Raw genomic sequence first — 22,800 nt, forward strand, 5'->3', positions numbered from 1 at the left:
AATACGTTTTTGTATAGGTAGCCATTTCAGACGTGGAAACAAAACATTTAAGGGAGTCATGACAGGAAGTTTCAGTATTATTCGGGCTGCCCTTTTCTGGAGTCTATCAATTCTGGACAGATTATAATTTGATGTGTTTCCCCATATGGTACAGCCGTAATCTATCAGTGGTAGTATATAACCCGAAAAATAAGTTTCAAGTGATTGTGGAGGTAGAAATTTTGAAAGCAATTTTAATAAAGTTATCATTTTGACTACCATTGCACATAAGTGATCGATATGCTCCTTCCAGCTGAGGTGTTGATCAATGTAGATACCAAGAAGTTTTTGATTTTTGACAATAGATACGTCTAAGCCATTTTGAGTTAGAAGTAAATCCATGTTAGTAGATAGACGCTGCCTTGTTCCAATTGTCATACATTTCGTTTTAGAGATGTTAATATGCATTTTGTTTTGATGACACCAAACTGATATATTGTTGAGGTCGATTTGAAGTTTATTTTTAATGGAGTCTAAAGATTTATCAGATAAATGCAATGTCGAATACGTTCTGGGAGGCAATATTTGAATAAAATATACTGTAAACAAGTAAGGCAACATAATCATCTAGGAATACATAAGTATCTAACAGTTAGTCGAAACATAGTGACGAGTTGAAATAATCAACACAATGGATGAAATAAGTGTCGGTCGATCTCATTCAAAACAAACGTGCTTTCAACGAGGGACCTTCTCAAGGCAATGTAACATGTACGCAACATTTTAAATAATTGTACTAAACATATAGATAAAATAAAACAGTTTTATTAATATTTTATTCTGTACAATGCACACTTATTAAAGATACAGAAAATGCATAAATTGCATAAAATAATAATAATAATAATATGTTATTATATCTTAATATATTATTGACGAATGTTCAATATTTCATCAGAACTCAATTTATATAATAAAACATTATGGCGTGCATAATACTTACTATCAAGTATTTTATAAATAATTAATCATAATATATTGAGAATTAATTCAGAAATGCAACTTTCATTTTTATAGAATTAGTAAACTTATTTTTATGATATTAGTTTATACTTTCACCAATTAAGTTATTCTGCAAAGTAGAATAATATAAAAATATTCATAACTTATTGTAAACAGGGGACATAATTTAAAAAAAACAACAACAGGATTATTGATGGTCATATAGTGTTTTTGAATTTAGACCTTTTGGATATACAGTATTAAGACGGCGCATCCAATAGGTTTCTTTTAGCAGACGTTCCATCTCAGAATCAGCATTAACAATAGGTTGAAAGGAGACATCTTGCAAAGTATGGGAACTTTTGTTAAAATGTGCAGCAACATGTGATGAAAATAATTGATCGATATAATATTTTCATATATCTGATCTATGTTGGTTCATACGTTTAGATATTTGTTGACTGGTTTGTCCAATATACTGGATGCCACACCTTTTGCACGTGATAAAATAAATAACATTTGATGTTGCACAATTAGTATCACAATGTATATTAAAGGTTTATTTCGTATTTTTACTGTAATAAATATGGAGTATGCGCATTTAGTTATAGCGCCCCGTTTTAAAGATTTCTTAGATTTGTGTGATTACTGGAATTCGGCGCAATGGAAATATTCCTAGCCCCAAATAATTAGCCAATTATTAGGAGCAAACGTCACGGAGTGAAGTGTTAGTGAGTTTCCATGATGCCATGGTTCACTAGTAGTGAATTCAGGCCAAACCCGAATGAATGTCCTTGCAGTAAGATAGTCCATATTAAAATCTAGTGGTGTACATTGGTGGTGGACTGCAGTGGCAGTATTTACGGTAGAAAACCGGTAAATTACACAAGGGAATAAATAAGAAGGGGCTTGGCAGATATCGTTTATGTCGCCATGGGGGCAAATGTGGTGCAGTTATGTTGGCGAAATGTGCATGGAAAGCATACATTGACTGACCTAAGTTGGCAGAGTTAAAATAGTTCCCAGTGTTAGGGGATACTCGTACATTTTCAAAGGCGTGAACGGTTGGCGGTACGGAAACATGATGAAGATAAACCATGCAGATGTGCGGTTGATATATATTTGGCAGGTTGTTTTATCTGTGGTCTTACATTATTTAGAGTAAAATTTAGGTATAGAATGGACACGTCGGGCTTTCTAATTTGCAACTGAAGTTGTTTAGAAGTCTTTGGAAAGTTGGGATAAACTTATGCTTTCTAGAGAGAATCACGCCGGGGTTTGACAACCGCTCGGTCAAGTAAATACCCCTGTGCGTGTAACAAGAAACGTTCTGGTGGCTAGCGATGGATATGTGAATAGTTAGGTGATTGGGTTGAAAGTGATTTGTTTTTATTATGTATAGAACAGACTATTGAAAGAAGTATTTTCATTAATAAATGAACATTGAGAACATTTAGGTCTATTACATTTAGTTGATGATCCTATTTTATATATTTTTTTTCTAATTTAGAAGTAGGAAATCTTTAAGATTTTTAGTCCTTTTATAAGCAAGTGTGGGTTTGCTTTTGTGTAGCGATTTAACAACACTTGCTTTACATGATAATTTTAATAAATCCCAGTATTTATTGATAATCTTACCTATATTAGGCAAACTTGGATTATATTCAATAACAAAAGGAATGATATCTTCATTTCTATTTTTGATTTTACGTTGTAAAGTTGTGTAAGAGAAGATACGTTTTGGAAAGCAGTATTAATGATGTCAATAGGGTAATTTCTATTTTAAAAAATGAACCACCACCGCTTTATGTTACAAATTTAAATATATATGTTTGTACTTGCTGATGGAAAATCGGATGAATGGAAATTACGTATGTACTTTATGATATCTAATCGGATGAATGGAAATTACGTATGTACTTTATGATGTCCAATCGGATGAATGGAAATTACGTATGTACTTTATGATGTTCAATCGGATGAATGGAAATTACGTATGTACTTTATGATATCTAATTGAATGAATGGAAATTACGTATGTACTTAATTTGACTAATCGGATGAATGCAAATTATGCATGCATTAGCTGATGACCATTCGAATGAATCCAAATAAATATCATAATTTTTCAATTAATTTTGATATTCAAACAAGAACCATACGATATATATTTGCTCATCATTATGTCCAAACCTCGTAAAAAAAGATTTTAAAAAAGAAACAATTATTCACTTAAATACGATTTTTACAATGTGTTCTATAATGACGCATTGAAAAATGAAAAACACAGAATGCCATTATCATCTCATTCATTAAGAAATTAAGCTGGTGTTAATGAAGTCTAAGAGATAATGTTAGAACAGATATTGTCTCATAATAAGAAAATACGTTTTAATTTTGATAAGTTTATCCATGAAGCTAATGAGATAGTAAGTGCTGATTTTACACAGCATGGAATTCCATTTCTGTAGTTTTCCACTTGTGAAATACGAATCTATCATAAATTAGATATGCTACTTCAAGATTGTGATAAGTATCTATGTGTTTCATAATAGACATGTGCCATGGTCACACATTATACGTTTTGTGAACACCATAAACACGATATGCCTGCGTAGCGAAAATATTCTGTTTCAGATCAGTATGTTGACTATATTTAATATCATTACCTCAGGTGGATTTTGATCAAAGCTGCAATTTTTGGATTACGGAAGTTCGGTTTCATAAAATCAATGGTTACTGCACATCTCAAGATGACTTCATCATTTCCTTTTACCTTAAAGTATCGTAGCGCTCTGAACTCTTGGAGAGATGTAAAAAAAAAAATCTTATTCATTTTTCAATAATCACAATAACAGTCTCTAAAAATAAAATAATTAATTGACCGAAAAGCATACAAGACATTTGGAAATTGTTAACGATTTAAGTCGTCCGCGTACACGTTCACTTGCGACCAACAATGGGATTTTAGTCTCATTAGTGTCATAATGCGATAAAAATATCACTCAGTTATATCATACGGGCAATTAGTGACAGTGCACTTTTCCCATACTTCTCTGTAGCGACCCTGTCGTGTGGATAAATATTCAGCTATGAGCATTGTAATAAAATGCACACCAGTCTGAACATTTTTAGTGATTTTGTGTCGCTTAGACCCTTAGCTATGCAGAAATATACCCCACCACCAGCATGTCACAAGCAATCATTCTTCATGTGCGAATGAATAATTTTTAAACTACTTAGTGCAACAATGTTTGGAACTATTTTGTTTTGTCTTACATCTGGAAGGCTCCATTTTATAAGATCATGTAACGGTAATTTATGAAGATTTCTGTAATATGTAAAACACTGTGTAAAAACAACGTGTGAAACGTTGTGTAAAATAATGTGAAAAACAATATTTAAAAAAAAATATGTGTGAAACGACATCAGAATGAGAGATTGGCAGAGGGTAAAATAATTGCAATATCATAAAAACGACCACAAGGTGAAAGAAGTAGTGCCGAGGAGTAATTTGGCTATAAGGAATAACACCTTTCATGATTCGAACTCCAAATTAACATTGCATAGGCTGTGTGATTTTCAGGAGAGTGACTGAAGATTCAAATATTGAGAGACTGGGCTGTTTCACAGTTCTTAAATGTAATTTACATCAGTAGGAATAAGGTAAAATATCCCATTTTGATTTACGAATTTTCCACATCAAAAGCTAATGTAATGAACTAACCAGAAGAGTTCATAAAAGTCTAAATTACTAATATACATTTTAGTTCTCCTGTGATTTGTACAAAGAATTGTTGCTGTCATTGGTATACTGACATGAAGATGGTTTCGGTATACTGACATGAAGATGGTTTCGGTATACTGACATGAAGATGGTTTCGGTATACTGACATGAAGATGGTTTCTTTATAACACAGAGAATAAAAACCTTATTCTTTAAATATTATTTAGAAGCATTTATTTCGATTTCACTACATGCGAAAACTTTTCTCTTCAAAAAGTGCTGTGTAATTCGTCCGTTTTCTCGAGATATGTGACTACATACGATCGTTAACGTCAAGCCTGTTTCCTTCTGCGAGAATAGATTGATTGTTTTGAATTTTAGTATTCCACTTTACTAAATATTAGGCAATCACAGAGATAAACATCATACGGAAATTTAGGACTTAATTCCTTTTATTTCAAGTATATAACGTAATTGTTTGACTTTCAATGCATATAATCGTACTTTACAAATCCGGGTACTCTGGTCTTTGAGGACAATTCTATGCGGTACTGAAGTGTCCCACTAAATAATTCCTACATCTCTAAGCCTTATTATGTTTTGATTGTACAATGCTTATCTCCCTTCGAGTTTCAATTGTGCAGTGTTATCTCCCTTAGTATTTTGATCATGATGTGTTTATCTCCCTTGGTATTTTGACTGCGAGGTTTAGATACCAGAAACCTTCGTCCTATATTAATTTTAGGGCAGAAAAAAGCGGATTTTAACAATGGTAGCAACTAACTGTTGATAAAATAAGTACTTTGGTGAAAGTTCATTCTGTAGACTTTTAATACATGAAAAAAAAATTGAACTTTACTTTGGATATCTTTATTGGTGGATGATTTAAAACTTATGGTTATATAAATATAATATCTTTGAAAGATATCATTCACACGTATCAACTGGTATTGTTACACAATACTTTAGCTTTTGATGTTTAGGAATTTAATAACTGTGTATAGAATGAACCAAATAATAAGTGTTTATAATATGAGTCTCAAATGGCATTTTCGAAGGTGTCACTTTGGAGCACAAAAGGTAAGGTTTTGGTTTCGTTGACTACTTTAGGCACGTTCCTCTCATATTTGACGGGACGTGGCCGGTTTGCCATCCTGAAGGCCCTTTTGTTCACTGATCGTGCGCGAACACAAAACACAGACACAAAAACATACACACACAAATACACGCACACTCTTGATTTTCATTATACTGTAGATGTGTTGTGTCTGCAGTTCTTATCATGTGAAACTGTCACTCAAGGTCAACTTAAAACATAAGCGATCATACAAACATGTTTCTTTTAATGCCATCGTGGGTTTTCACTTTTTTCTTTTTCCTCTTCTAATAATCTTTAGTGAAAACTATAAAATAAAATAAAAAATGAATGACATGGGCAGTATACTCTGGTTGAGAAATACATATATTGTTACGTATATTTGATTTAATTCATATTTATTTTAATTTTATTATTTGTTTGTCAGCTTTAAAAATTTATTTTTTATTGTACATGCTATTATAATATAATCTTGTTTACGGACTTTGAAATTTTTTTCAGAAAATCTGTTTGACCTAACTTTAATTGTAAACACCTAAGGCTGACTTGGTTCCCGACCGTAATTCAAAATTAGTAACAGCCACGTGAACAAGTTTGTGTGTGTGTGTGTGTGTGTGTGTGTGTGAATAACAAGGCTGAGAGATCAAGGCTGTGTTGGCTACGTGACCCATGATTTGTAAATAGTTTATAGTGAAGTAAACAACTTTTCTTTTTTATTCTTAGAGAAAAATGGTTGGTTTTCGTCAGGGCCATGTTTTGAGAACGTGATGTAAACATGATCATGTGACCCTCATACGGGCACCCATTCTGCGCCTCAATATTACTGTATAATCATTGTTTTGGAGAAATAATCTCAGTCTGGCCTTAAAACACTTGATGTCATGGTGTTCTTTAGTTGTGTCAGTTTAGAGTTATTTTAATGTTTATTAAAATTATTTGGATTCAAAAGGGAAATAAATTATTTCTTACATTTTTCAAAGCTTGTTGTTTTCACTCTTTCTTGTGGTACTGTTTATTCGAGCCTAAACAAGTATGTGCTATATTGGTTATATGGCTTCCCAAGAGAACCTCATGGTCTAGATTACCATTACTTTGATACTTTTGTAGTTCCATGCTTTTATCCGCTTCGGTGGCCGAGTGGTTAGAGCGTCCGCATCGGATGCGGGGGATCGTGGGTTCGATCCCCGGCAGAGTCATACCAGAGACTTAAAAATGGTATTAACAGCTGCCTCGCTTGTCGCTCAGCATTAATAGGTTAGTGTTAGGACTGGTCGGCCTGGTGTCAGGATAATGTGACTGGGTGGGACATCATGGTACATGTCTGCGTCATGATGCCCCGGTGCTAGACATCACTATAAACTGCCACATTGCAGACATCGTAGCAATATGAATGAAAAATTGTTAAAAGTACGTTAAAAATCAAAATTGCACACACATAAATTACACAGCGTTCCATTATTTCCCCCATTTATCTGTACTTAGTGATCCAGAGTGGGTGGGTTCGAAAGTAACCCTTTGTGGGTACTTCCTCCAGCATAAAGATCATCGTATCTACTCTTTCTCTCCCCGCCTAGGGGACATTTGCTCCATGTGAGACATGACTAACTAGTATCGGTACCCAGCGGATGGACTCTTTATCGGTATGACGCTGACCCTCCATCCCACACCTTGCTACCTGAATTCTTAATCGGTATGAAGTTGACCCTCCATCCCAGACCTTGCTACCTGAACTCTTAATCGGTTTAATGCTGACCATCTATCCCACATATTACTACCATCACCGCCTTTCATCTGCCAATACCTGCCCACAGAGGGCTTCCGCTGCCAAATTTTTTTAACCGACCACAAAAATCACCCATGTTCCAACAAGCACATTATGCCGTAAGGTGGCCTCGAAAACCCACCCACAAAAGGTTTCCCGCTCGCTAGTGTAAAGTTCATGTATGGCTGTCTCAATTCGGCTTTTACTATTACTTCAAGGGTACAATTAATTTGGTCCTTTATTCGATGGCTTACCCTCACCGTGATCTAAATTAGCATTATTTTGGGGCTTTAGTGCGTCCATGTCGAACCTACAGCACTGGACGTGGTTTAGTTATATTTATAGGTCACTGTATTTGTATGGGAAATATAACATTTGTATTATATACACTTTTCGTTTTCCTACCTAAGACTTAATAATAAAGGAATACACTACCAGAAACAAAGCAACTGAATTTATGCTGTATTTCAAACTAAATACACAAACATAGATTCATCAACACACAGTAATAATATTAATACGCACAGAGCACAACCCAGCAACCTTTGAACTTTGAACTTCGTCGCGCGATCGACAATAGTGTGAACAAATTCCCGTTTTTGCCAACTTAAAATTGAAATTTAGAGTCGTATTTTGTATGGATGTACATTATAAAAAAAAAATTCCAGTTGGTCTGGAATGGATGGATTTTGTTTATCTGTTGATCCAACTCAATTCTGCTTTTCTGCTTATGATTGACTTGATTTATTGGGTCAATTCAGTCGAATGAGGAGAATGTGATTTCAGTTGGAAAAATTGATATTACAGTAAAATGTTGTGTATCAGTTTTTCCATGACATGGGTAATGAAAATCGGATTTGCATAAGAAAGTATATTTTGAGGAAATTCATGATGCATAGTGTAAGTTTATGTATTAACGTTCTATTTAGCAGCTAAAATAGACCTTCGTTTATGCCCTGCCACTTGCATGCTCGCTGTTGGAGGGACCCCAGCAAGGGCCTATATATATATATATATATATATATATATATATATATATATATATATATATATATATATATATATATATATATATATATATATATATATATATATATATATATATATATATATATATATATATATATATCATACAGTGTACGTATTCTATCGCTAGCCTAACACTATATAAAAATAGTTACAAGGGGAAAATTGCAAAGCAGCTGTTGTGTGACAGTCCGTTTAGCCAGCGGAAATAATGACTTTTAGACGTAATGGTTTATTGGCTCTGAGGCTGTTAGTTTCCTCCAAAACTTTAAGTTGGCGTTTGTTCTCGCATTTAGTGTTTTAACTGACTTCTAAAATGGCACGTCTCAGAGAGCTCTTGGCTCAGTATACTTTTCTGTGCTATTTTTTTAGATCTCAGAGAATAGTGAACCATTCTGTTTACGAAACGTTGCTAATATTTCTCTTAAATAACCGTTTGAATTATTTAGGATGGTATTTTCAATTGGTGAGTCTCTCACGTTTGTTGCTGACATTGCTAATATCACGTTCATTCGTTTGCTTGTTCTAATGTTTCGTCTTTGACTCAGTGATTTTGTCAACATCGTTAACTTTATCATGTCTACTTTCAAATGGACTAAACAGCTTGTTTAGCTCATTCACAAACAAATCTAATCATCCAAACGCTAAAGGGTATATGACATAAGTATACATGGCTTCTTTATAAAATAGTTCCTAATACACGATACTATTTTAGACACGAAAAAATGAACATATAATAAATATCATCAGTATGAGTATTATTTTCATAATAATAGTTTTGTATCAATTATTTACTTAATATTTCTTACTACTAAGTTTCCGGGGCCCCGAGTGGCCGAGTGGTCTAAAGCGCTCACCGTTACGGATCATTGCCATCTCACCTCTGTCTGCGTCGGTTCGAGTCTCGGATTCGGCTAATGTGGTTATGTGAGAAAGCTTGCCAGTAGCTTCTCGTGGGTCGGTGGTTCTTTCCGGGGTTTTCCGGGTTCTTCCTCCACCATTAATACTGGCAGCCATGTATAGCCTATCTTGTGCTGAAAAATGGCGTTAAACCCTACAACAACAACAACAACTACTAAGTTTCCTATCAATTGTAAGCTCTCACGTTATAGATGAGTCATTTCTAATAGTGAGTAGTTCCATTCATAACTTCCAAGGCTGAATCGAGGTAAACATCATGTTGTGTGAATGAAGGTCATGTTTTTCAAAGGCTATGATTACTTAATTCTTGATTAGCTAGTGTAACCCACATGACCCTGTTTCCGGTTTAGATTATGAATGTGAGACGCTATTTGTTGCGAATTGGTAATCTATATAACAGAATTACATCAGCCTTGGAAATTATTTGGCTATATTGAGAGGACTGATTCACTTATTTAATTTAATCGTCCATTAGAATTACAGTAATATAAATATTCAGATTAATTGTATAGCAATAGTTATAGCTGTCAAGGAAATATTGTGGATTCATTTAAAGATTATTTGGATATTAATAGTTGTTACGAAAAATTACTGTGAATTTACTTAAAGACATTTTGGGAATATGTCATAGTGATTATTCAATACTGTTGATACATCAGCACGTTGCTGACTATCCTTCAGATCACTCGATACTTTTGGAATTGATTGAATATTTAGGACTTTAGGATTTCATTCACAATAATGTGCTTTTTTTTAATTCTTTCACTTTGGATTTAAAGGAAATAAATAATATTTAAATTTATACAAATCTTGATGGTTTTTCTCTTTCTTGTTACTTATTTTAAGAGCATAGTGTCTTAATAGTGGTCCGCAGTAGCATTGCTTTTGTACATTTCTGGTTCCATGAAACCCACATAGTCCTTCACATGGTGGTAAAGAGTATAAGTTTTTTCCAATTCTTGTTTTAAGTGTTTCTTCATTTAATATCAAATGAGATGGCTGTTAGGAATTGGCTTCTACTTGATTTTCTTCGCACGATATTACCCTAACTAACCCTCTATCGACTCTACTCGTTGTTAACGTGGTTAACGTCATTTAAGCCAATAATTTGCCATCTCCACAGGTCAGCAATTCAACGATTGTGGGTCCTTTGAACTCTACAAGAAAATCAGTACTTACTCTGGCAATTGGCCAGATGATATAAACATTTATAATAATAGCACACATGCTGGTTTTGGGACTTATGCTACATTATTATCGTTCATACTCTCTCTCTCTCTCTCTCTCTCTCTCTCTCACACACACACACACACACACACAATACAGAAGTGTCACTGTAATCGACGTGGTCACACTAACATTTCAACCACGCAAGAGTAGTGACGCAGGCAATATTGATCTTCTCTAATCTGCTGACTCAACATTTTTAAAGGAATTTGATATTATTTTCAGGTTTAATTGGTTAATGATTTTTGTCTGAAAGATAAATGATTTGAAAATGGACTTATTGGTCTAATTCATTTGATCTACAGTCAGATAGGTCTATAATAAATTAGTGTTCATGAGTCTAGATAAGCTAATAGGATTACTTGTAATGTTAACTAATAGGATTATTATAGTGTTAATCATGTTGGATTTCATGACGGCCATTTTACTCTTTCCCATAATGAGTTTTAGTCAGCTGAAATAAACCCAGTATACATGTCAAATGGGTAATTTGGTGTGATATTAAGAGAGAGAGAGAGAGAGAGAGAGAGTTGTTGTTCTTGTTGTTGTAGGGTTTAACGCCATTTTTCAGTACACAAAAGGCTTTACATGGCGGCCAGTATTATTGGTGGAGGGAGAACCCGGGAAAACCCCAGAAAGAACCACCGACCCACGAGAAGCTACTGGCAAGCTTTCTCACATACCCACATTAGCCGAATCCGAGACTCGAACCCACGCAGACAGAGGTGAGATGGCAGTGATCCGTAACGGAGAGCGCTTTAGACCACTCGGCCATTCGAGGCCCAGAGAGAGAGAGAGAGAGAGAGAGAGAGAGAGAGAGAGAGAGAGAGAGAGTCCAACGTGACTGATAATTTCGTAGCTCTTTTTTTATACGTAACAATTTTATTTAAACTTAATGACTTTAGACGTGTAGGGGACTTGAAATTGTAAAATTCTTCTATCCAAAAATAGACTAAGCTGTGCAAAGGTTTACTTTCCGACTTTGACAAATCATTATATCAGTACAAATCGAAAATCCAGCAAAAGTCACAAGCCCAAATAATAACACAAGTCCTAATACGAGAATAGGTCCAAATACAAACACAAGTCCCACCACTAACACAACTCCTAACACCAGTACAAGTCCAGATAACAACACAAGTCAGACCACCAGCACAAGTCCAAAACAATTTATTGTTGGCAATAAATCAAAATAAAGGAAATCGATTCAAGTGAAGCGTTGAAAGACTTCAGACTTTACGTTTGTTCGAAACTAAAATTTATTGGTGATTGTTGGGACCAAAATGATTAGAACTAGCCTAGGACAGTAATACACATGTGTAACAGTGTGCAATAGTTTTTTTATTTCCAGATGCACAAAACATGAAAATTAAATTATGCAAATGTAGCTCTAGTCTATGGTACCAAAAACTAGGTTTTCTCTAATGTTGATTAAAATATAATGTAAATAGACATATTTTCAACACAACCACCATATCCCATATCACTTTTTATTGACATGAAATATCGCACTCTTTAGTATATTTAAAAAGAATGCTTGGGTTATATGAATTTAATATGAAATGGATACTTGGGTTATATGAATTTAATATGAAATGGATACTTGGGTTATATGAATTTAATATGAAATGGATATTTACGATTGATGAATTTAATATGAAATGGATATTTACGATTTATGAATTTAATATGAAATGGTTATTCACGATTTATGAATTTAATATGAAATGGATATTTACGATTTATGAATTTAAGATGGAATGGATAATTACGATTTATAAATTTCAGATGAAATTGACACATCTGATTTATGAATTTAATATGAAATTTACACCTAGGATTTATGAATTTAAAATGAATTTTACACCTAGGATTTATGAATTTAAGATAAGATTGATGATTTATGAATTTAATATGGAACGGAAATGGATACTTGGAATTATGTATTTAACATGAAATTGACACCTCAGATTTATGAATTTGATCTGAGATTGAGATGAACATAAGATTTGTGAATTTAATATAAAATGGATACTTAGGATTTATGTATTTAATATGAAATTGATAATTAGAATTTATGATTTTAATATTAAATGAATACTAAGGATTTATGAATTTAATATGAAATGGATAATTAGAATTTATGATTTTAATATTAAATGAATAATAAAGATTTATGTATTTAATTTGAAATGTATATTCAGGATCTATGAATTTAATATGAAATGGATACTTAGAATTTATGAAATTAATATGAAATGCTAACAATTTAACTCTGCAACACCATCAAGCGAAAATATATGACCAAAGTTTAAAGATGAAAAATTTCTTGACTATTATTATCTAATTGTAATAAGCATTAGATCTTGATTTACTTCTCTTCTATTGGTCCAAAAGTGGACAGTTTTGTCCAGGCAGACGAATCTTGCTCTGCTACAAGTGTCTTGTAAATAGACTGAGAAGAGTGTAGTTCTCTATCAGCGAGATATTTATGGCAGTCATGTTGCTTGAAACACTTAGACGTTTTGTGTTCGTTTCTTGAATAGACTTTTGAAACTGAAGGGGAATCCGACACTCTTTTCCCCAGGTAATAATCTACAAACTTCTCAGAAACGAGACAGGCTTTGAAACACCCCCTGCATTTGTAGGGACAGTCGACACTATGTCTGAGGTCAGAGTTTCGTTGGAATAAGGATCGCAGATACGAGTCTCGAAGTCTTTGGCTGACATCAGATGGTGTCTGCTTCTCTTCTTTTTCCAGTGACGAATTTTGTGATCTGTTATTGGAACTCTTAGTCCTCCAGTACCGTGATATCGGCGTCCTCGCTCTTTTTTCAAATTCTGTCGACTTTTTTTCGTTTTTGGCAGATGAGGATTCTTTAGTGGGGGCAGACTTATTTCTGTGTTCGTAGGCACACTTCATTTCTTTAATGTTATTGAAGTCATCGTTGTCCCCATTTATCCCAAGCTTTTCACTGTTCCCATTTTGTCGTCTTGTCGTGATTGAGAGAGATCTTATTATCAAAACATCCACTTGTATTTCATTTGGGTCCCGAGCAAGGACTGTAACACACCCTGCAGGGCTTGTTTTTGGTCTCTGCGAAAGTCTATGCTTTTCCTCAACATCTTTGCCTTGCGCCTGTGTTTTTCCTGTCTGAGAGTTACTGCTTTTACTTAAAGTGTGTGTACTAGTTCTTGTAAAAATGCATGATTTAATTTGAATTCCTTGAATATATTCATTCTTGTCAATATCCTGCTTGTCCACCTCAAAATGGCGACGACCCATAATTGCCGATGCACTTTTTGCTCTCATTTTAGAGTTAACTCCCAGTAAACATCCAGGATTAGTAACATAAGAAACTGTGCCTGTCGTTTTGGCAGCTAACTCCAGCGGTGTCAGCCATGAATTTGCCGATTTGCCTGGTATTAAACATGTCTGCATCAGTCCTTCACTAGACACGTGCATTTTAAAACGTTTTGGATTATAAACCCATAGCGATCGTAACTTTCCTCATGCCGATTTTTTAAAAGAACTTGCTTTCCATACAAAAAATTCAGACTCAAAACTATTCAGACAATATGAGTCATACTTTTAGCATCTTTAATCCTGTTCAATTTCAGGATATGACACATCCTTTTAATATTCTGCCTATTTCTATTTCACAATGGTAGCAAACTGCCTTCACTGCCCAGAACTGAGTTTTATTTGAAGAAAAAAAAAACAAACCCAAACAAACAAATTTCGTTCGTGGCAACCAACTAAATAGGTAATTATTTTCTAGAAATATAATAAATTTATTAATTTCCGATTGTCAGTTTAGTGCAACAAACAAAGGGTCATAATGGGACGCAAACAAGACCACTAGTTTTGTTCTCAAGAAGTAATGTTGAGTTTTACTTGAACTCGCTTTGATTTCTGTCACAAAGAAAGCTTTAACGCTGTGGTTCATTACATGACTTATCAATTTCTGCACAAATGATTGCTGGAGAAAATTATCAAGACAAATTCAGGATCGATCCCTTATTAACTTGTACCTTTTGTGAACTATCGATATCTACGTTCTGTTGAGTCGCGATCAGATATCAACCAGCTTTGTAATTAGGAGAAACGCCATTATGTATCAGAAATTTGTACAGAATGCCATGTTGACATGTTTCTATGGAAACGAGGTAGTTTAAGCTTTAACAAGGCATTGCATATTCGTAATAATATTACTTGATGCTATCAGAGAGCAGAAGGTGATTGATTGAAACGGATTAACTCCCTTGTTCACTGATTCTGTATGATGTCTTACAGACTTGAGTTTCAGTAGATTCATTTATTTAGTTTTAATTTTGTGACATGCTTTACACCTATACCATAGACATGATTCGAAGTGTTTTGTAAACTTGTTTGCTTTAAGTAATGAACATCTTATATATGAATGACATAGATGTGGTATCTATTTCATATATGAATGACATAGATGTGGTAACTATTTCATATATGAATGACATAGATGTGGTAACTATTTCATATATGAATGACATAGATGTGGTAACTGTTTCATATATGAATGACATAGATGTGGTAACTGTTTCAATATATGAATGAAATAGATGTGGTAACTATTTCATATATGAATGACATAGAAGTGGTAACTATTTCATATATGAACGAAATAGATGTGGTAACTATTTCATATATGAACGAAATAGATGTGGTAACTATTTCATATATGAATGACATAGAAGTGGTAACTATTTCATATATGAACGAAATAGATGTGGTAACTATTTCATATATGAATGACATAGACGTGGTAACTATTTCATATATGAATGACATAGATGTGATACATAATTTATATAAGGTGACATAGATGCGAAAACTGTAATATGATAGCTAAGTTCAGATTAATTACTTTTTTTCAAGATAAACCGTAATGCAAAACGTAAAATGAAGATTTATTTTCAAATAACTTTCTGAACGTATACCGTTAAAATAGATTTCTGAACTTATCACATTAAGATAGCTTTAAGAACGATCCCATTAAAATATATTTCTGAATGTATCTCATTAAAATACGTTTCTGAATTATATAGCTTTTTATTCCTCTTGAATAAGCAAAATTACTAAGTATATATTACTAAAAGTTCAAGACTGAAAAAGTATATACTGCACCGCAAAAATTTCAGCTTCTAAGAATTTATCCGCCTTTAAACAAATAATCAATCTTTTTGATAAATCAAACGACACGCAGACAGACTGAATAACTTTCGATGAATCAAACGACACGCAGACAGACTGAATAACTTTCGATGAATCAAAATACACACATGCAGACTGAATAACTTTCGATGAATCAAACGACACGCAGACAGACGGAATAACTTTCGATGAATCAAAAGACACGCAGTCAGACTGAATAACTTTCGATGAATCAAACGACACGCAGACAGACTAAATAACTTTCGAGGAATCAAACGACACGCAGACAGACTGAATAACTTTTGATGAATCCAAAGATACGCAGACAGACTGGATAACTTTCGATGAATCCAAAGACATGCAGACAGACTGAATACCTTTAGATGAATCAAACGACACGCAGACAGACTGAATAACTTCTGGGGTCTTACTATTCGAAGTTGCCGCATATTTTTCCGAAGAAATAATCCAATCATAGCAAGGGCACCGTCAACTTACAACTCTTATGCAAATCAATGTCAACTATTTTATGCAAGCTATTACTCCGAAAAGGGTCAGATTAATTGAATCCTTCCTATTAAAAGTGTAGGGTCAGATTAATTGAATCCTTCCTATTAAAAGTGTAGGGTCAGATTAATTGAATCCTTCCTATTGAAAGTGTAGGGTCAGATTAATTGAATCCTTCCTATTAAAAGTGTAGGGTCAGATTAATTGAATCCTTCCTATTGAAAGTGTAGGGTCAGATTAATTGAATCCTTCCTATTGAAAGTGTAGGGTCAGATTAACTGAATCCTTCATATTAAAAGTGTAGGGTCAGATTAATTTAATCCTTCATATTGAAAGTGTAGGTCAGATTAATTGAATCCTTCATATTAAAAGTGTAGGACAGAAACAGGTCAGACTAAGAGAATCATAATATTGGTGTAGAATAGAAAAAGACCAGACCAATAGAAGCCTTCATATTATTGGTGTAGGATAGAAAAAGGCTAGACAAAAAAAATCCTTTATATTATTGTTGCAGGATAGAAAAAGGCCAGACTAATAGAATCATTCATATTATTGACTAGGAGAGAAAAAGGCCAGACTAATAGAATCATTCATATTATTGAACTAGGAGAGAAAAAGGCCAGACTAATAGAATCATTCATATTATTGAACTAGGAGAGAAAAAGGCCAGACTAATAGAATCATTCATATTATTGGTGTAGATTATTGGTGTAGGATATATAAAAAAAGACCAGACCAATATAATCGTTCGTATTATTTGAGTAAGATATGAAAAGGCCAGACCAATAGAGTCCTTCGTATTATTGGTGTAGGATATGAAAGGGGAAGACCAAAAGAACCCTTCGTAATGTTGGTATAGAATATAATAATTCCACCCGAGGCGTCTGATGCAAACTTCTGATCCCGAGGGTGGATTTCCTCTATTCTACAATGAAGCGTAATGTAGGATTCTTTTTCTCACATTTCTAAAGTTGAGGGTCGAAGTATAAATGGCTTATTGTGAATACGACTGTACCTTTCAAACAGCAAAACCTCCTTACGTTAAGATTGAGTGTAAAAGTTTTAGTTTTACAATGAAATATTGAATGTAAACGTTAAATACTTTTTTTTAATCACAGTTTAGTTTTCATGAACAGCGTTTTAAACGGCCATGGTACTGGCAATACACTACTTGCTTTAGTACGTAAATGGGTTGCAATTAATGTTTATCTGGATTGGTTTGTAATTGTTCAAGTGATGATGAAGATCGGGAAGTGTTGCAATTTTGTATTCACCATGCTCGTAATAGACGTTCAAAAATGAGACAGCTAGTCAGGATAAAGGTCACATGTTAATTATGATAGAGATATCCTACACAGGTATTCCACATAGGTATGTAATATCACCTTTTTAAAGACATACTACCACTAGGATAACAAACAGGAAGAATATAACTTTATTATTCTGATTATTAAAGTCGAGTAATAAATGGAACTTTGATAAGTCGAATAGTTGACTAAAATGTTGTCATGTTATGGAAGATAGATTGCTTTTATTTAGTTTTTGACTAAATTAAGTCTTGCAAGTCAGGTATAAGTTCTTGTCGGAACTAATGCAGACTGTCCATGTTTTTATTAAATTTCTTAAAATAAATTGGCCTAGAAATATTGATTGATGTGTTTGATATCAAATAGCACTGTTAACCTGGTTTAGTCTCTTGGTGATATCTAGATCTTTTTAGTGTGTGTTTGTGTGTGTATGTGTTATTTGAATTTTTAACATAGCTTTAATAATTTGAGTCATATCGCTACAATGCCTGTTGTCTTGCAGTTTTTAATCATGTCAAGCAATGGGGCATCGTGCCGCAGACATGTAGCTTCATGTCCCACCCAGTCATATTATCCTGACACAAGGCCGACTAGTCCTAACACTAACCTCTTAATGCTGAGCGCCAAGCGAAGCAGCTGCTTTGGTATGACTCAGTCTGGGTTCGAACTTGCGACATCCGAGGCAGACGCTCTAACTACCTAGTCCACCAGAGCGGTCGAACTTTTCAGGCAAATGCCGCATTAAAATAAGGAGCCTTCATCAATGTTACTCATCTAGCAATAAGTGGCATTTATAAATGTTAACCATAGAGCAAAAAAGTAGCCCTTATCAATGTTACCCATCCAGCAATAAGTGGCCTTTATAAATGTTACCAATCAAAAATAAAGTAACTTTTATAAATATTACCCATTTAGCAAAATAATAGCCCTTATAAATGTTATCCATCTAGCAATAAGTTGTCTTATAAATTTTACCCATATATAAATAATGTAGGCTTTATAAATGTTACCCAACTAACATTAAAGTAACCCTCATCAATGTTACCCACCCAGCAATAAGTGGCCCTTAAAAATGTTACCCATCAAAAATAAAGTAGCCTTTATAAATATTACCCATTTATTATTAATGTAGCTCTTATAAGTGTTATCCATCTAATAATACATTTTACCCATATAAATATTACCTATCTAGAAATAATGCAGCCCTTATAAATGTTACTCATCTAGTAATAAGTTGCCCTTATAAATGTTACCTATCTAGTAATAAGTTGCCCTTATAAATGTTACCCATATAAATATTACCCATCTAGAAATAATGGAGCCCTTATAAATGTTACCTAAATAGCAGTAAGTTGCCCTTATTAATGCTAACCATCTAGAAATAAAAAGGCTCTTAGAAGCTTTAGCCCTCTAAAAATAAAGTATCCCCTAGAAATGTTAGCCATCTAGTAATAAGTTGCCTTTATAAATGTTACACAGCTAGCAATAAAGTAGCCCTTATAAATATTACCAATCTAGCAATAAGTAGTCCGAGTTTCCTCTGACCCTTGCCACCCCATTTTTGATATTTGGTTTTTTATGTTGGGGTGTAACCAACATAAAAAAGTTTCCTCTGACCCCTTGCCACCCCATTTTTGATATTTGGTTTTTTATGTTCGGGTGTAACCAACATAAAAAAGCAAATATCAAAAAATGGGGTGGCAAGGGTCAGAGGAAACTCGGACTAAGCAATAAGTTGCCCTTACAAATGTCACCCAACTAGCAATAAAGATGCCCTTATGAATGCTAGCCATCTAGCAATACAATGCTTACCTTGATTCACTGGAATCGTAATTGTTTCAGATGTACATCCTGTACAAGACTAGTGATTTCTAAATTCTTTTTGACTTCTGCTCTTTTAGTAGTTAGGAGACCTCGACTCTAACTTATAAAACGAAAAGCCATACAACGACCTGCAGTATGGACTTTTTTCACAGCATAACATCGAATCAATAAAGACAATACATTCCGCTCAATTTGTATGATAGTGAATAGCAGAACAAATATAGATTTTCGCTTAACACCAGCGTCATCTGGTACAACGAAAATACCCAGACAATGTGTAATTTCTGTTTCATCTCTCTAATTTCACCATAAACTTTTGTATATTCTCTGTTAGTGTCTGAGTATTTCACTGTTAGTGTCTGAGTAATTCACTGTTAGTGTCTGAGTATTTCACTGTTAGTGTCTGAGTATTTCACTGTTAGTGTCTGAGTAATTTACTGTTAGTGTCTGAGTAATTCACTGTTAGTTTCTGAGTAATTCAATGTTAGTGTCTGAGTATTTCACTGTTAGTGTCTGAGTAATTCACTGTTAGTGTCTGAGTAATTCACGTTTTGCATGATCGACATTTACATTTTGTATGACAGTACCCAGTTGTATTTTTTATTTTCTACATTTTGAACATGTTATAGAATTTAGACTTTTTATTTAAACAATTATATTTCAAATTAATTTGTACTACTTAGAGTAAACTGGAAGCAGAAAAGAAAATATCTTTTTTTCTGACTCAAATTAATATTCTTTAATTTTCCTAAGTTACATGTTAAATAAATGAAACACGACAAAGACAAATAGGAAGAAAAAACATAGTACCTGATAAAGTTGCTTCACAAAATTCAAAAAATCGACATAGAGTTGAATTTGGGAAGCTTTTACAGGAATTTAAAACAACCCAAAGCTGAAGAACTTCAAGAGTTTACAGAAATTTAAGACAACCCAAAGCTGAACCTTTGTGAAGAACTGCAAGAGTTCACAAAATATAAAGATGCTGCTGACACACTTCTTGTAAGAAATAAAATAAATTCTCATAGAGCACACTTTATGTAAGAAATAAAATAAATTATCATAGAACACACTTCATGTAAGAAATAAAATAAATTCTCATAGCTTAAACAGCACTTTCTGTTATTGGATATCCGGTGGTGTAACTGTAATAATGTAATTTTCATGCTGATTTTTCTTTAAACGATAAATTCCTTTTTTTCTTAAAGAAGATGGGCAAAACTTGCACAAAACATAATGTTAGAAACCACGAAAGTCAACTCTACTTTGTCCGACCCAATTACATAGATGCTTTAACGTTTCAGGTAATAAATACCGTGACCTTTTCTAAGGAAAAAGTTTCATTGAAATAAAAATGATCGTCAACTCTGGTTAACATGCAACACTCAACTCTGGTTAACATTCAACACTCAACTCTGGTTAACATGCAACACTCAACTCTGTTTAACATGCAACACTCAACTCTGGTTAACATGCAACACTCAACTCTGGTTAACATGCAACACTCAACTCTGTTTAACATGCAACACTCAACTCTGGTTAACATTCAACACTCAACTCTGGTTAACATGCAACACTCAACTCTGTTTAACATGCAACATTCAACTCTGGTTAACATGCAACACTCAACTCTGGTTAACATGCAACACTCAACTCTGGTTTCAAATTTATCTGCATCATGTTTTCTGAAGAAGTTGTATAAGAATTCAGTATGCCCTTCAATGTATTTGAGAACAAATTTGTGAACACTTTCTAGGCATGCTAAGGCAATTTGTGATAAAAGCCTAAATTATATTGATAACTTTTTTTTATTTGGTTAATAAATACCATACCTATTACAAGCAGATATATGTAGAATTAACACACACACACACACACACACACACACACACACACATCAAACAAAAACAACAGTATTGAATCCTACTTTGCCATCTTCAACTGATAATCGAGTCAGCTTTACAGCTTGAAAGATGACTTGGTCAGAGATATAAACATTTTAGATGTGCCAAAAAGAAATGTAAAATAGAATACAAAGTTTTGAAAATGGTGGAGGCCATAATAATAACAGTTTCTGGTGCTAAAGCAAAAGCAGCAACATCACTTGGTGTTGCAGTAATCCTACGGGTGTTTATCTGGCCTTCAGATTTCTTGGAAGAACAATGAAATAACTTCCTGCAAAACACTTCAAGTAAAGAGTCTTCAAAGTATGATGAAATGATGACACCTGCCATTAGTAAATTAAACAAAAAGGACATGAGAAATGGTGACATCTGCCATTAGTAAATTAAACAAAAAGGACATGAGAAATGGTGACATCTGCCATTAGTAAATTAAACAAAAAGGACATGAGAAATGGTGACATCTGCCATTAGTAAATTAAACAAAAAGGACATGAGACATGGTGACATCTGCCGATATGAAAATTTACAAACAAATTTAAAATGCAATCAGGAAACGAAAAATACCGAAAGCTAAGACGTCGGAGTCTTGCAGAAGGTGGACAGAAAGATACAAAGGAATTTAGAAAAGCTTCTTTTCAAGAAGAAAAATAAATGAAAGAGAAAGATATGCTTTAAAAATACTTACAAGGAATGATTTGCAAAGTGTGTCTTCGGCACACAGACGCGGAGTCTCCACAAAAACGATAGAAATAAAAAGTACAGTTCGGCTAGCTCATATATAGGTTTGACACAAGCAAACGTTATTTGCTAGAGAAGTGGGTATGGTACACTTCAACATATCCATAACCCTAAACCTTATATGCTAGACAAGTGGGTATGGTACACTTCAACATATCCATTACCCTAAACCTTATATGCTAGACAAGTGGGTATGGTACACTTCAACATATCCTTTACCCTAAACCTTATATGCTAGAGAAGTGGGTATGGTACACTTCAACATATCCATAACCCTAAACCTTATATGCTAGACAAGTGGGTATGGTACACTTCAACATATCCATTACCCTAAACCTTATATGCTAGACAAGTGGGTATGGTACACTTCAACATATCCTTTACCCTAAACCTTATATGCTAGACAAGTGGGTATGGTACACTTCAACATATCCATAACCCTAAACCTTATATGCTAGACAAGTGGGTATGGTACACTTCAACATATCCATAACCCTAAACCTTATATGCTAGACAAGTGGGTATGGTACACTTCAACATATCCATTACCCTAAACCTTATATGCTAGACAAGTGGGTATGGTACACTT

Source organism: Sinohyriopsis cumingii, chromosome 12, assembly GCF_028554795.1.
Source record: "Sinohyriopsis cumingii isolate HCF-2022 chromosome 12, ASM2855479v2, whole genome shotgun sequence".
NCBI classification, from domain to species: domain Eukaryota; kingdom Metazoa; phylum Mollusca; class Bivalvia; order Unionida; family Unionidae; genus Sinohyriopsis; species Sinohyriopsis cumingii.